Source organism: Notamacropus eugenii, chromosome 5 (genome assembly GCF_028372415.1).
Source record: "Notamacropus eugenii isolate mMacEug1 chromosome 5, mMacEug1.pri_v2, whole genome shotgun sequence".
NCBI lineage: Eukaryota > Metazoa > Chordata > Mammalia > Diprotodontia > Macropodidae > Notamacropus > Notamacropus eugenii.
Window position 1 is genome coordinate 102,997,188 of NC_092876.1, and position 10,360 is coordinate 103,007,547.

A 10,360-nucleotide genomic window follows, 5' to 3' on the forward strand; every position below is an offset into this window, starting at 1 on the left:
GGCAACAAACATTTCAGAAAAGTTGAATTTTCCAGCAGTGGTTCTAAAACTTGCAAAGATGTTTAAAAGATCTACAGAGAATAGCAACCATCTCTCTGTGACTTAGGTCATGATAACCTCAGAAGCCACTCCTCTTTCATCCACTCACTTCTTCTTTCTCCTTTCACACATGCACACACACACACACACACACACACACACACACACACACACAACCTCCAGAAGCTAAACTCCTCAAGATTCAGTTTGAATTTAGGGACTAACAGAAGAAAGAGGGACCAGAGAAGTTGATGGTCTGGTTTCACTTACCTCAAATTCCCAAACACAGGTCTTCTATATGTCCTGATGTCTCATTCAATTGCTTTATGGACTGACAATCACTTTCTCTGGTAGTAAATACTTAAATCATGTTAAATACATCTAGAAGGTGCATTTGGTGGACCCAAGAGAGAACAAGCCATGCTAGTAGCTTTATTTTCAGGTCTAAAGACCATCTTTAAGACCATCTCATCATGTGAAGTGATATTGCAAAGGCCTGGTCTAGTCACTCTCCTCACTGCTCAAGAACCTTCAAAGGCTCCCTATCACCTCTAGGAAATTTGTTAGCATTAAGACTTTTCACAATCTGCCTCCAAGTGAACTTTCTGGTCTCAATTCCTTTTCATGTCCCCTACCTTCCAGATAAACAGAACTACTATTTTCTTTTTTTTTTTTCCACATTATTTCCCTTCTTTTATTTAGAATTCTAGGCATACATGTTCCAAGAACACACAAAGGACAAATCAAACACTGAAATGGTAAGAGTTAGTCTTCAAACATTATATCCAGTGATGCTACCCTTGCCTATGATCTTGCCAACATAAAACCACATGCATACCTTAGCCATCACCAAAGTATTTAACAGAGCTTCCTTGATGAAGCTACCAGTTCGAGCTGATGAGTTATTCTTTTCAGGCTCTCAATGACTCAGAGGATCTCAGTAGGACTTGGAGGAACCAGCTCACCCTTGGCATATTGCCAAAATGTGACCAATCGAGGCTTTGAATAAGTTACAGCAATGTTTAGCAGGACCATTGAGAGCCTTCTCAATGTTGTTGCAGATCAGCTGTGCCATGGCAGGAGCAAGCGGAGGAGCACACAGCTGGTCCAGGCTGTCCCTCACTCCAGAACTACTATTTTCTGATCTTTTCCTCCACCTTGGCCCCAATTTCATCTCTCACCCACCCACCCAAGCCTGAAATACATTCCTATCTCATATCTCCATCTGTTGAAATGCTTTTCTTCCTTCAAGACCAAACTCAAGTGCCTCCATTTTCATGAAGCCTTTATTTATCTCTCCACACAAAAGCAATCTTGACCTCCTCTCTAGTGGGTTTTTTTTAAATCACCTTTTTAGGATCACCCACTTACCTTTTTCCCCCCTTGAGAGGCAATCAGAGTTAAGTGACTCACCCTAGATCTCACAGTATCTGAGGCCAGATTTAAACTCAGGTCCTCCTGACTCCAGGGCCAGTGCTCTATCCAGACTTACCTGCCCCTCCATTTATTTTTAATAAATTCTACTTGGACTTAGAAAGTCCATAGTTCAAATTCTGCCTCAACCACTCACTAACTGTGTTACCCTGATCAAGTCACAACTGCCTCATTTTTTTTTTCATCTGTAAAATGAGGGGATTGGACTCAACGACCTCTCAGGTCCCTTGCAGCTTTAAAACCGTAGTCCTTTGAGTCTATGACCTCTTTCATGCTCTTTAAAGTAGAAGTCACATCCTCCTTATTAGACGGTGAACTCCATGAAAGCAACAACTATAGAATTTTCTAGTTCTTCCTCCCCAGAACCTAAAGTTGCGTTTTGCACTTTAAAAATATTTAATTTAAGCTAGCCTGGGGCTTCTTCCAGTTTTAGTATCATAAATAACGCAAAGATGTATAGGAGAAAACCAAGGCACAAGAAGACCAGGATGTAATAGACCTACGTCAATTCTGGCAATTTCCAGGTTTACTTCCCTCCATTGAAGGTGATGAGAATTCTGCTTCTTGGGTATATTATATTAGCGCAGGTAATACTAATAGGAGAGATGTGATTGCAAATGGAATAGAGCTGACTGCAGAAGTATAAAGACCTGAGCTTAAGTCCTGCCCCTGATCCATATTGACTGAGTGACCCAAGGTACGTTACTTAGCCTTTCAGAGTTCTAAACAACAGCCAAAGACCATATATTGCAGAGAAGATGCTGACCTGCATTGGCAGCAGACGTTTCCTCATCCTTCTAGCAATGAAATCACAGTTCCAGTCCCTATCCATAGTGCAAGCAGCTGAGTGATATGCTCTGTACTCAGTCTTGCTTCCAACTTACCCTATAGTCCTTACTTGTGTGGAATAACTTGAGTGAGAACAAGTCAAAAACATCTGGCTCTTAATTTAGATTTTTGTACTAGTGGTTCTAGTTGTGAGAGGTAGAGGGGGGAGAATTACAGATATATTGACAATCCATTTCCTCATTTCAAAGAAAAAAATCAATTAGCTGAGTTCTGCTGCATGCAGGGTCTCCAGACAACAACACTCCCAGGGAGCTTAACAGTTTAAGTTTTCCAGCAAATGTGGTCTCATGACTTAAACTCTTCAAGGCTGAAATTGCAATCCCAAGACACCAGACTTAAGTTAAGTCCAAAGGGCCTCCAGTATCTGATATGTCACACAGCTGCTAAGCTTTATGGCCGTTAGTAGACAGTTCAAACAGAGGGCATCCATCGGCTTCAGAAAAGCAAAGCAAGATGATATCCCAATGCTGCACGACTCCTGGGTATCGAGTGTTGGGGGCACAATCATGCCAGTCACAAAATCAGGTTTGAATTGGTCATTAAGCACCAGTGTGATTGGCAGCACCTGTCTATGTTATACTTGACTCTTCTCCTGGGGACTGGGGTTTTCAGCAGCAGGACGGCCAAGAGTCATTGGCAGGGATGAGTCAAAAGTTCCTCCAAGCTCCTGACACAACCAAGGAGCAAAGGAAAAGGGACAGCAAGTACACACAGCAGGAGTGTCTAGCCATGACATAAGATGACAAGCGGAACACTGGGTATTTACAGAGAGTCATTCATCCACAAATCCCAACCTCCTTCACAAACACTTTGGGGAAAATGCTCTAGTTGCATCATTCCCATGGGCAAAAGCTTTCCTCATTGGTGAAGAAGCTCTCTAATATGCCAGTGTACCATGTCCTGAACACCAGCATTGGACTCTGTGAACCATCCATGCTAATGATCTGGTGATGTCCAGCAAATAAAGGAGTCAAAGCAAGAGCATGCTTTTCTCCATTGGTTTTCACAGCTCACTGTCAAGGACTGGCACCCAACCAGCCTCTGATCCTTGACTACACAGGAAACAGCATGATGCCACATGTGAGGCCTAAAGCAGAGAGTAGCTAAAGCTTGACACCCTAAGGGCAAACTACACTTTCTAAATGACTCCCAAGGACTATAGTTCTCCCTTGACACAAATTTCCTCTTTGGAATGCAACTCTCTCTACAAAGAATGGCTAGAAATATATCAGTTGGTCCCTTAGGTCTTTCTACATATTCACAAGTAAAACTGAGGCCTGGAAACATATTACCTCCCCACCAGTCTGCAGCTATTTAGGTATTAGACACTAATAACTACTTCAAAAGCTGGATCAGTAGCAAGTAAAGGGTATAGTGCTAACAAGAGGATTGCTACACCTGGTCATTTCTACCTCCATATCTGTCGCATTCATTCCCTCCTCTTCATTCATAATTCTAACACCCTCATCACCTATTGTCTGGACATTTTGAAAGAGCATCTGCATTGGTCTCCTTGCCTCAAATTTCTCTACCTTGTACACAACTACCAAGTTATTCTCCTCATACACAAAGATTTAATAAGTGCTTACTAATTCTCTTTCCATTTCCTTTCCTATACTTCAAAGGAAAAGCTATGATAGGATAATAGATTTAGATTTGGAAAGAACCTTAGGGGAGATCTGGTCCAAACCCTTATTTTTGCACAAGGTAAATATACCCTCAAATTCCAAAGCTTGCCTTCTTTTCACAGATCCATACTGCTTTTATTATCCATTCAAGACTCAGTTCTTTTTCTAGCTTCCTTTATGTATTCTTAGACATACTATTAATCTTATATTAGAAAAAGTATTTATTTTGGCTGCTTCACCACTGTACCACCCACTGATTGCTACCAACAAGGACCCAGGTGAAATGCTATACAGTTTTATTGGTAGCTTGTCCACTTGGTCTTTTGCAAGCCACCTTGAATTTTATCATCAATCCTGTCTAACCAGTATTGGCAATCTTGGTTCACCATTCCCACAGTGTTGAGACATCTGCCTAATAGGCAGAATCACCAAGCATCACCCACTCTTTACATTAATCCTGGTATCCCAGCCAACAGGATCCAGATAGGTTTCTGTGATGTTATCGCCAAGCTGTGCACATCTGGCTTCATTCTGCAGGCGTCTCACTTGGGAGTGGTGTGACTGGTCTAGATATGCTGACTTGTGACATGTTGGTTGCGTTATTAACAGAATAGTCAAGACCGAATGACATCATGGTTGGTTTAGAATGGTTTACCCAGAAGAACAATCCTCTATTGTAATCAGATGGAGAAGTGGAGGAAAAAAGGAAGCATCTACATTGAAGTCAGAGTGCCCATGCCAAGCCTTAGGATTAGTAACTCCAGTGATCAATTGGTCTATGAAAATTGGGCCAAGTAGCTTCTCAAGGAATCCGACTGAGTCTTCTTCCCACATTATCCATACACTCCTTCCCTAGCTATTTGCATCCCCAGACAACATAAACAACCGGAAGAAAAATAATGGGAAAAAAGTGTAAATCTTGTGCTGAAAAGGATAATGAATGGACTAGATGATTAGCAAAAGTGTGACTTTTTCTGAAAAAATTACCAGCACATGCTGGTAGAGGCTCCAAGGAAAAATGGATTGGGGGTAGGGAGTGGACCTTTGATTTCAAGAGTATAGAGAACTACCATTAGTGGAGAATGGTCTACAATTTGTAATCCTAAAGACTGAGGCACTGAGAGGTTAAGTAACATGCCCAAATTCACTCAGACAATAGGTGGCAGAGATGAGACTAGAACCCAGGTCTTCCTGGCTCCAGAAGCAGCTATTTGCTGTCCTGAGGTATCTCTCACACAAAAGAGAGGACTCACATTAAGTTAAACAGGTGCAGAAGCTACTGGGTTACAGGAAGACTTTTTGGTAGGAGCAAAAGAGGGTGAGAGATGCGGAAGTAGAAAAAAGTGGACATTCCAAGATGGACAACACCTCACTAGAATGAAGGAGAGGTCAAATGTTAAAATTCCCTTGAGGATACAAATCCTTCTGCCCAAGGATCTTGCTGAACAGTGGATGGCTCCCCCCAGAAGGAGTTACTGCTACGAACATTTACCAACTGAGGTTTGAAAAAGTTGCTTTTAAATGAGCTTTCTAGAAGCTAAGGTTTGTTTTTAGTGTTTTCTTTAGAAAATGTCTCCTACCTAACCTTTTTCCAGGCTGCCTTTCACATAGAGGAGAATGAAAGCCAATTTCTGGAATCACTTTCTCTCCCTGACTTAAAATATAAGAGCGATACAAAGACAAAAATGAAACAATATCTGCTCTCATGGAGTTTTACCTTCTGAGTACATAGAATGTTCTCAAGCAAGCATATACAACACGCATGTGTGTATGTGTGTATGTATGTATATGAATGCCCCTATTGTATGCGCGCAGTTTGGTTCCTGAAAGAGAAGGAAAATGAAATTTGGTGTAAAGAAAAAGGATGGAATCAACTTGTAAATTAGATAGAGAATTGCCCCTCAGGTGAATGGACTTAGAAGACTTTTGAGAGAGGGGCAAAGGAATGTTTGCGATCCCTCAATTCATCTGCATGAGACTGCTTTTAGATCTTGAGAGTTTAAAACTGACAGAACAGTAAATCACATAACTGTTTAGAGGATGTGTTGGCTTCATAGCTGACAGAAAGGTACATTTCATTGATTTTACCTAATAAGGGAAAGATACGAATAAGGAGGCTTTGATTTGAGCCACTAGAAGAAATGAAGAACCCATCAGGAGATTTAAGAGCCCAGTAGGAGGTGAGTGAAAACCACCTTCAGGACAGTCAGCGGACAGGAAGGCTTCTGTACCTGAACTTGAGAGGGAGGCTTCTGATTAGAGGATAGTTGAACTCTGTGTCAGAATGTAATCATGGTTTAAGATAGTGGTGTGAAACTGATGCACACTAATTGCATGTTGACTTAGAAAACCACAAATTAACAGTATCTGTGTTGTATCATATTTTATTTGTTTTCAAATGACATTTATTTTTTAAATTTATTGATTTCGTTTTAGTTTTTAACATTCACTTCCATGAGATTTTGAGTTCCAAATTTTCTCCCCATCTCTCCCCTCCCCCCACCCCAAGGTGGCATGTAATTTGATGTAGGCTCTACACATACATTTATATTGAACCTATTTTCATATTAGTCATGTTGCAAAGAAGAATTAGAATCAATGGGAGAAACCACACATACAAAAAAAGAAACAAACAGAAAAAAGAAGAAGAAAAAGAGACACAGAACAAATAATATCCTTCAAAATGCATTCAGACTTAAGAGGGTTTTTTTTTTCTGTATGTGGACAGCATTTTCCATCACGAGTCCTTTAGAGTTGTCTTGGATCCTTGTAGCACTAAGAAGAGATAAGTCTATCAAGTCAGTCACTGCACGTTGTGGCTGTTACTCTATACAATCTTCTCCTTGTTCTGCTCACTTTCCTCAGCATCGGTTCATTCAAATCTTTCCAGGTTTTTCTGAAATCTGCCTGCTCATCATTTCTTATAGCACAATAGAATTCCATTACATTGATATATCACAGCTTGCTCAGTCATTCCCCAACTGATGGGCATCCCCTCAATTTCCAATTCTTTACCACCATAAAAAGAGCTACTTTATAAATAATTTTGTACATGTAGTTCCTTTTCCTACTTGTATGCTCTCTTTGGAATACAGACCTAGAAGTGGTATTGCTAGGTCAAAAAATATGCCCAAATTGCCCTCCAGAATGGTTGGATCAGTTCACAACTCCACCAACAATGCATTAATGTTCCAATTTTCCCACATCTTCTCCAATATCAAATTGCATTTTAATCTAGGCTCGGGAATTTTGCAGACTGTGAGTTTGACACCTCTGGTTTAAGCAACGTGAATGGCAAGATGCCATTGCTTTCTGTTGCCTCTGGTTAGAGACATAAAAGTAGAAAGGGAAAGACAAGCTTTGTATCTGCTTTGCTAGAAGCAGAAGCTGGGAGTTGATTAGACAGTGCAGTGTCCTGCTGAGTGAAGAGCTGGCTGGGCTGGTCTGTACCATACTGCCAGTCTGAGGAGCTTTGCAGTTCTCTGGCTTAAAAGGAACTATTTGTCATTATAGTATGACACTTTCTTAACACTTTTTTGAAGGCTATTGTGAGCTAAAAGAGCTTGCTGCTGATTGACCAGTTCAAGAGCAGAATGGCAAGAAAATGGTAAGGACCAGATGGGAAGCAGGTAGCAGTGATGTGGTTTTGTGTGGAAGGTATCAAGGACCTCAAGGCTTTCAGACCAGAGGTGGGAGCTGCCCTGTGTACATGGGTTTCCCTCATTCATATGTCTCCATGATACATTTCTCTGTGTGTCCTCTTTTTCCCATTGACACTGCTTATTGGTGAGAGAGTGTGATCTAGGTTGTTGTATGGACTGTGATATATTGACAATTGTTTTGTCTATCAAGAAACTGATGTAACAATCATTTGTGTTTTTTGCCTTACCATTAAGTAAATGTTTTCTATTTATGAGATGATGGTGTCATGGTGGCTGATTTTATGTAAATGGGAATCACATTACTAGTAACTCAGCGAGCTACAGTTACAAACAGTCGGAGTATATTCCCCTCCCTCATACACACACACACACACACACACTCATACACACACACCATTAGCTCTAGGATCATGAGAGAATTTTAGCTAAATAGTGACGATCCATGTCTGGAAATCCCAGACCTGCTGGTGCAAAGGCAGGTTGAAGGAGTGAGCCAGTCCAGAGAGAGAGGAAATAGTCACACCTGCACATATGTGTGTGTGTGTATAAATGTATGTGTGTGTATATATGTGTATGTATGTGTATAAATACATATATATGTAAATGTAAGGTAAATTGAGGGACTTGATACACTAGCAATTGGGGAGAAATCAGTAGAATTCTGAATGAAACTAGGGAATCCAAGAAGTAGAAGTAAAGTGGAGGTACATTCCAGGCATGGGGGAAGCCAATGCCAAGTCTAAACTTCTGCCTTAAGACTGCCCACAGAGTGTCTATCTGCAGGGATTTTAATCTCTGCATTTCTTAGGAAACAGAAGCCATATGACTCTGCTCAGAGTATCTCAAGTTGATTAATCAGAAGCTGAGCATTTTGTTGGTGTGTGCAGAGCAGCATCATATTGACACCAGGAGGTGAAATACCATTTATCCCCCATTTCCAAGCAAAGAAACAGGATGCTCTTAGCAAGGGCCAAACAACAGGCACAATTTCTTGCCTTGGATTGATTAGTGGCAAGAACTGGGGCTGAGAATTCAATAGCTGCAGCCCTTCTCTTTCAATATATTTTAGATGGAGAAATTACACTAATTAAACACACAATAGCGTGTTTCTCCTTGGATTAGGTGGTTTTGCATGGAATGGGGTATTTTCTTCAATGGTGTCTATTGAGCATAAACTTTTCCAAACCTTGAGAGTGAGAAAAAAAATGCAGCCTTACATTTATTTAACTGTTATAATGAACTGGAAAGAATATATCGGGCAAGAAGGTCATAGGCCACAGGATGGGTCCATAACCTTCGGTCCATGAGTCTCAGCATGAAACTTCTTCAGGTGATAGCTTACGACCTTCTGCAGAAACTCCAGCTGAAAAAATGTCAAAGATCTCCCACTGCCCTTCTCTCTCTCTCTCTCTCTCTCTCTCTCTCTCTCTCTCTCTCTCTCTCTCTCTCTCTCTCCCCTGTCTCTGTCAGACACACACACACACACACACACACATACACACACACTCTCTCTCTCTCTCTCTTTCTCCTATCTCTGTCACATACACACACACTCTCTCTCTCTCTCTCTCTCTGTCTCTCTGTCTCTCTCTTTTCTCTCTCTCCCTCTGTCTCTGTCACACACACACACACACACACACACACACACACACACACACACACACACACACACACAGAGGCAGGAGTCCAAGGCCAAATCTATTGCTTTTTCCACTAGCCCTTTTGTACCTTCTCAAACTGATAGAATAAAAGCAAAATAATTTCGGTTTCTTTAAAGCAGAAGGACAAGAGCGTTCAGAGCCAGGGGGGCTGGAGTGATGGGTATTCTTTTCTTTTCTTTTTCAGAATGATAGACTCTTATTCTTTCCTTCCCTTTCCCCAACACTCAGGAAAATATGATCAGAATGAGATCTGATCTGTAAAGTTTTTTTTTTACCTCCTCTGATTAAAGAGATAAACTAATGCAGACACTGCCCAGATGAAGGCTGAATTAGAGAGTCAGGCTGCCCAAAACATCATTAATTATTATTATTCCCACAGTAACACTTCATCCATCTAGAAGTCACTTATCTGGCAACCTCACCTCCCTGAAATACAACTGAGGACCCAGAAATAAGCAGAGATTTCTGGGCAACCACTACTGATGTGACCAAGCCCCTTGATCCTATCTCTTAGCTATCTTCACTTTGCCTATTTATTCTTCCTTTAGGCCAGGGGTGGGGAACCTTCAGCCTTGAGGTCACATGTGGCCCTCTAGGTCCTCAAGCGTGGCCCTTTGACTGAATCCAAACTTCACAGAACAAATTTCCTTAATAAAAGGATTTGTTCTGTAAAACTTGGACTCAGTCAAAGGCCATACTCAAGGACCTAGAAGGCTACATGGGGTCTAGAGGCCACAGGTTCCCCATCCCTGCTTTAGGCATAATTCTCACCAGTCAGGTTTTCTGATTTCTCTGTTCATCGTAAAGGTAATGAATTAGAAGAAAGTGGGGCTGGTGACAAGCAAGGAAGAGACACACAGTAAGGGAGAAGATGGAAATCCTATAAAAAGAAGACACAGAAACTCAAAAGTCTTTAATTATCCAAGTAAACCCTGCACAACTCAATACATTTCAGTACAATCATAGGACTTTAGAGCAAGAAGGAATTTTGAAATTCCTATAATCCAAATCTATCATTCTTCAGATGAGGAAGGCTCAGACAGGTGGTCAATCAGTCAGTCAGTTTTAATGCTTAATAAGCATTTAT

General features: G+C 41.1%; 1 pseudogene; it reads right to left on the reverse strand.

Moving 5' to 3' along the window:
• Positions 1–811: 811 nt before the first annotated feature.
• On the reverse strand, positions 812–1,114 carry LOC140508865 (ATP synthase subunit g, mitochondrial pseudogene; annotated as a pseudogene).
• Positions 1,115–10,360: the final 9,246 nt, after the last annotated feature.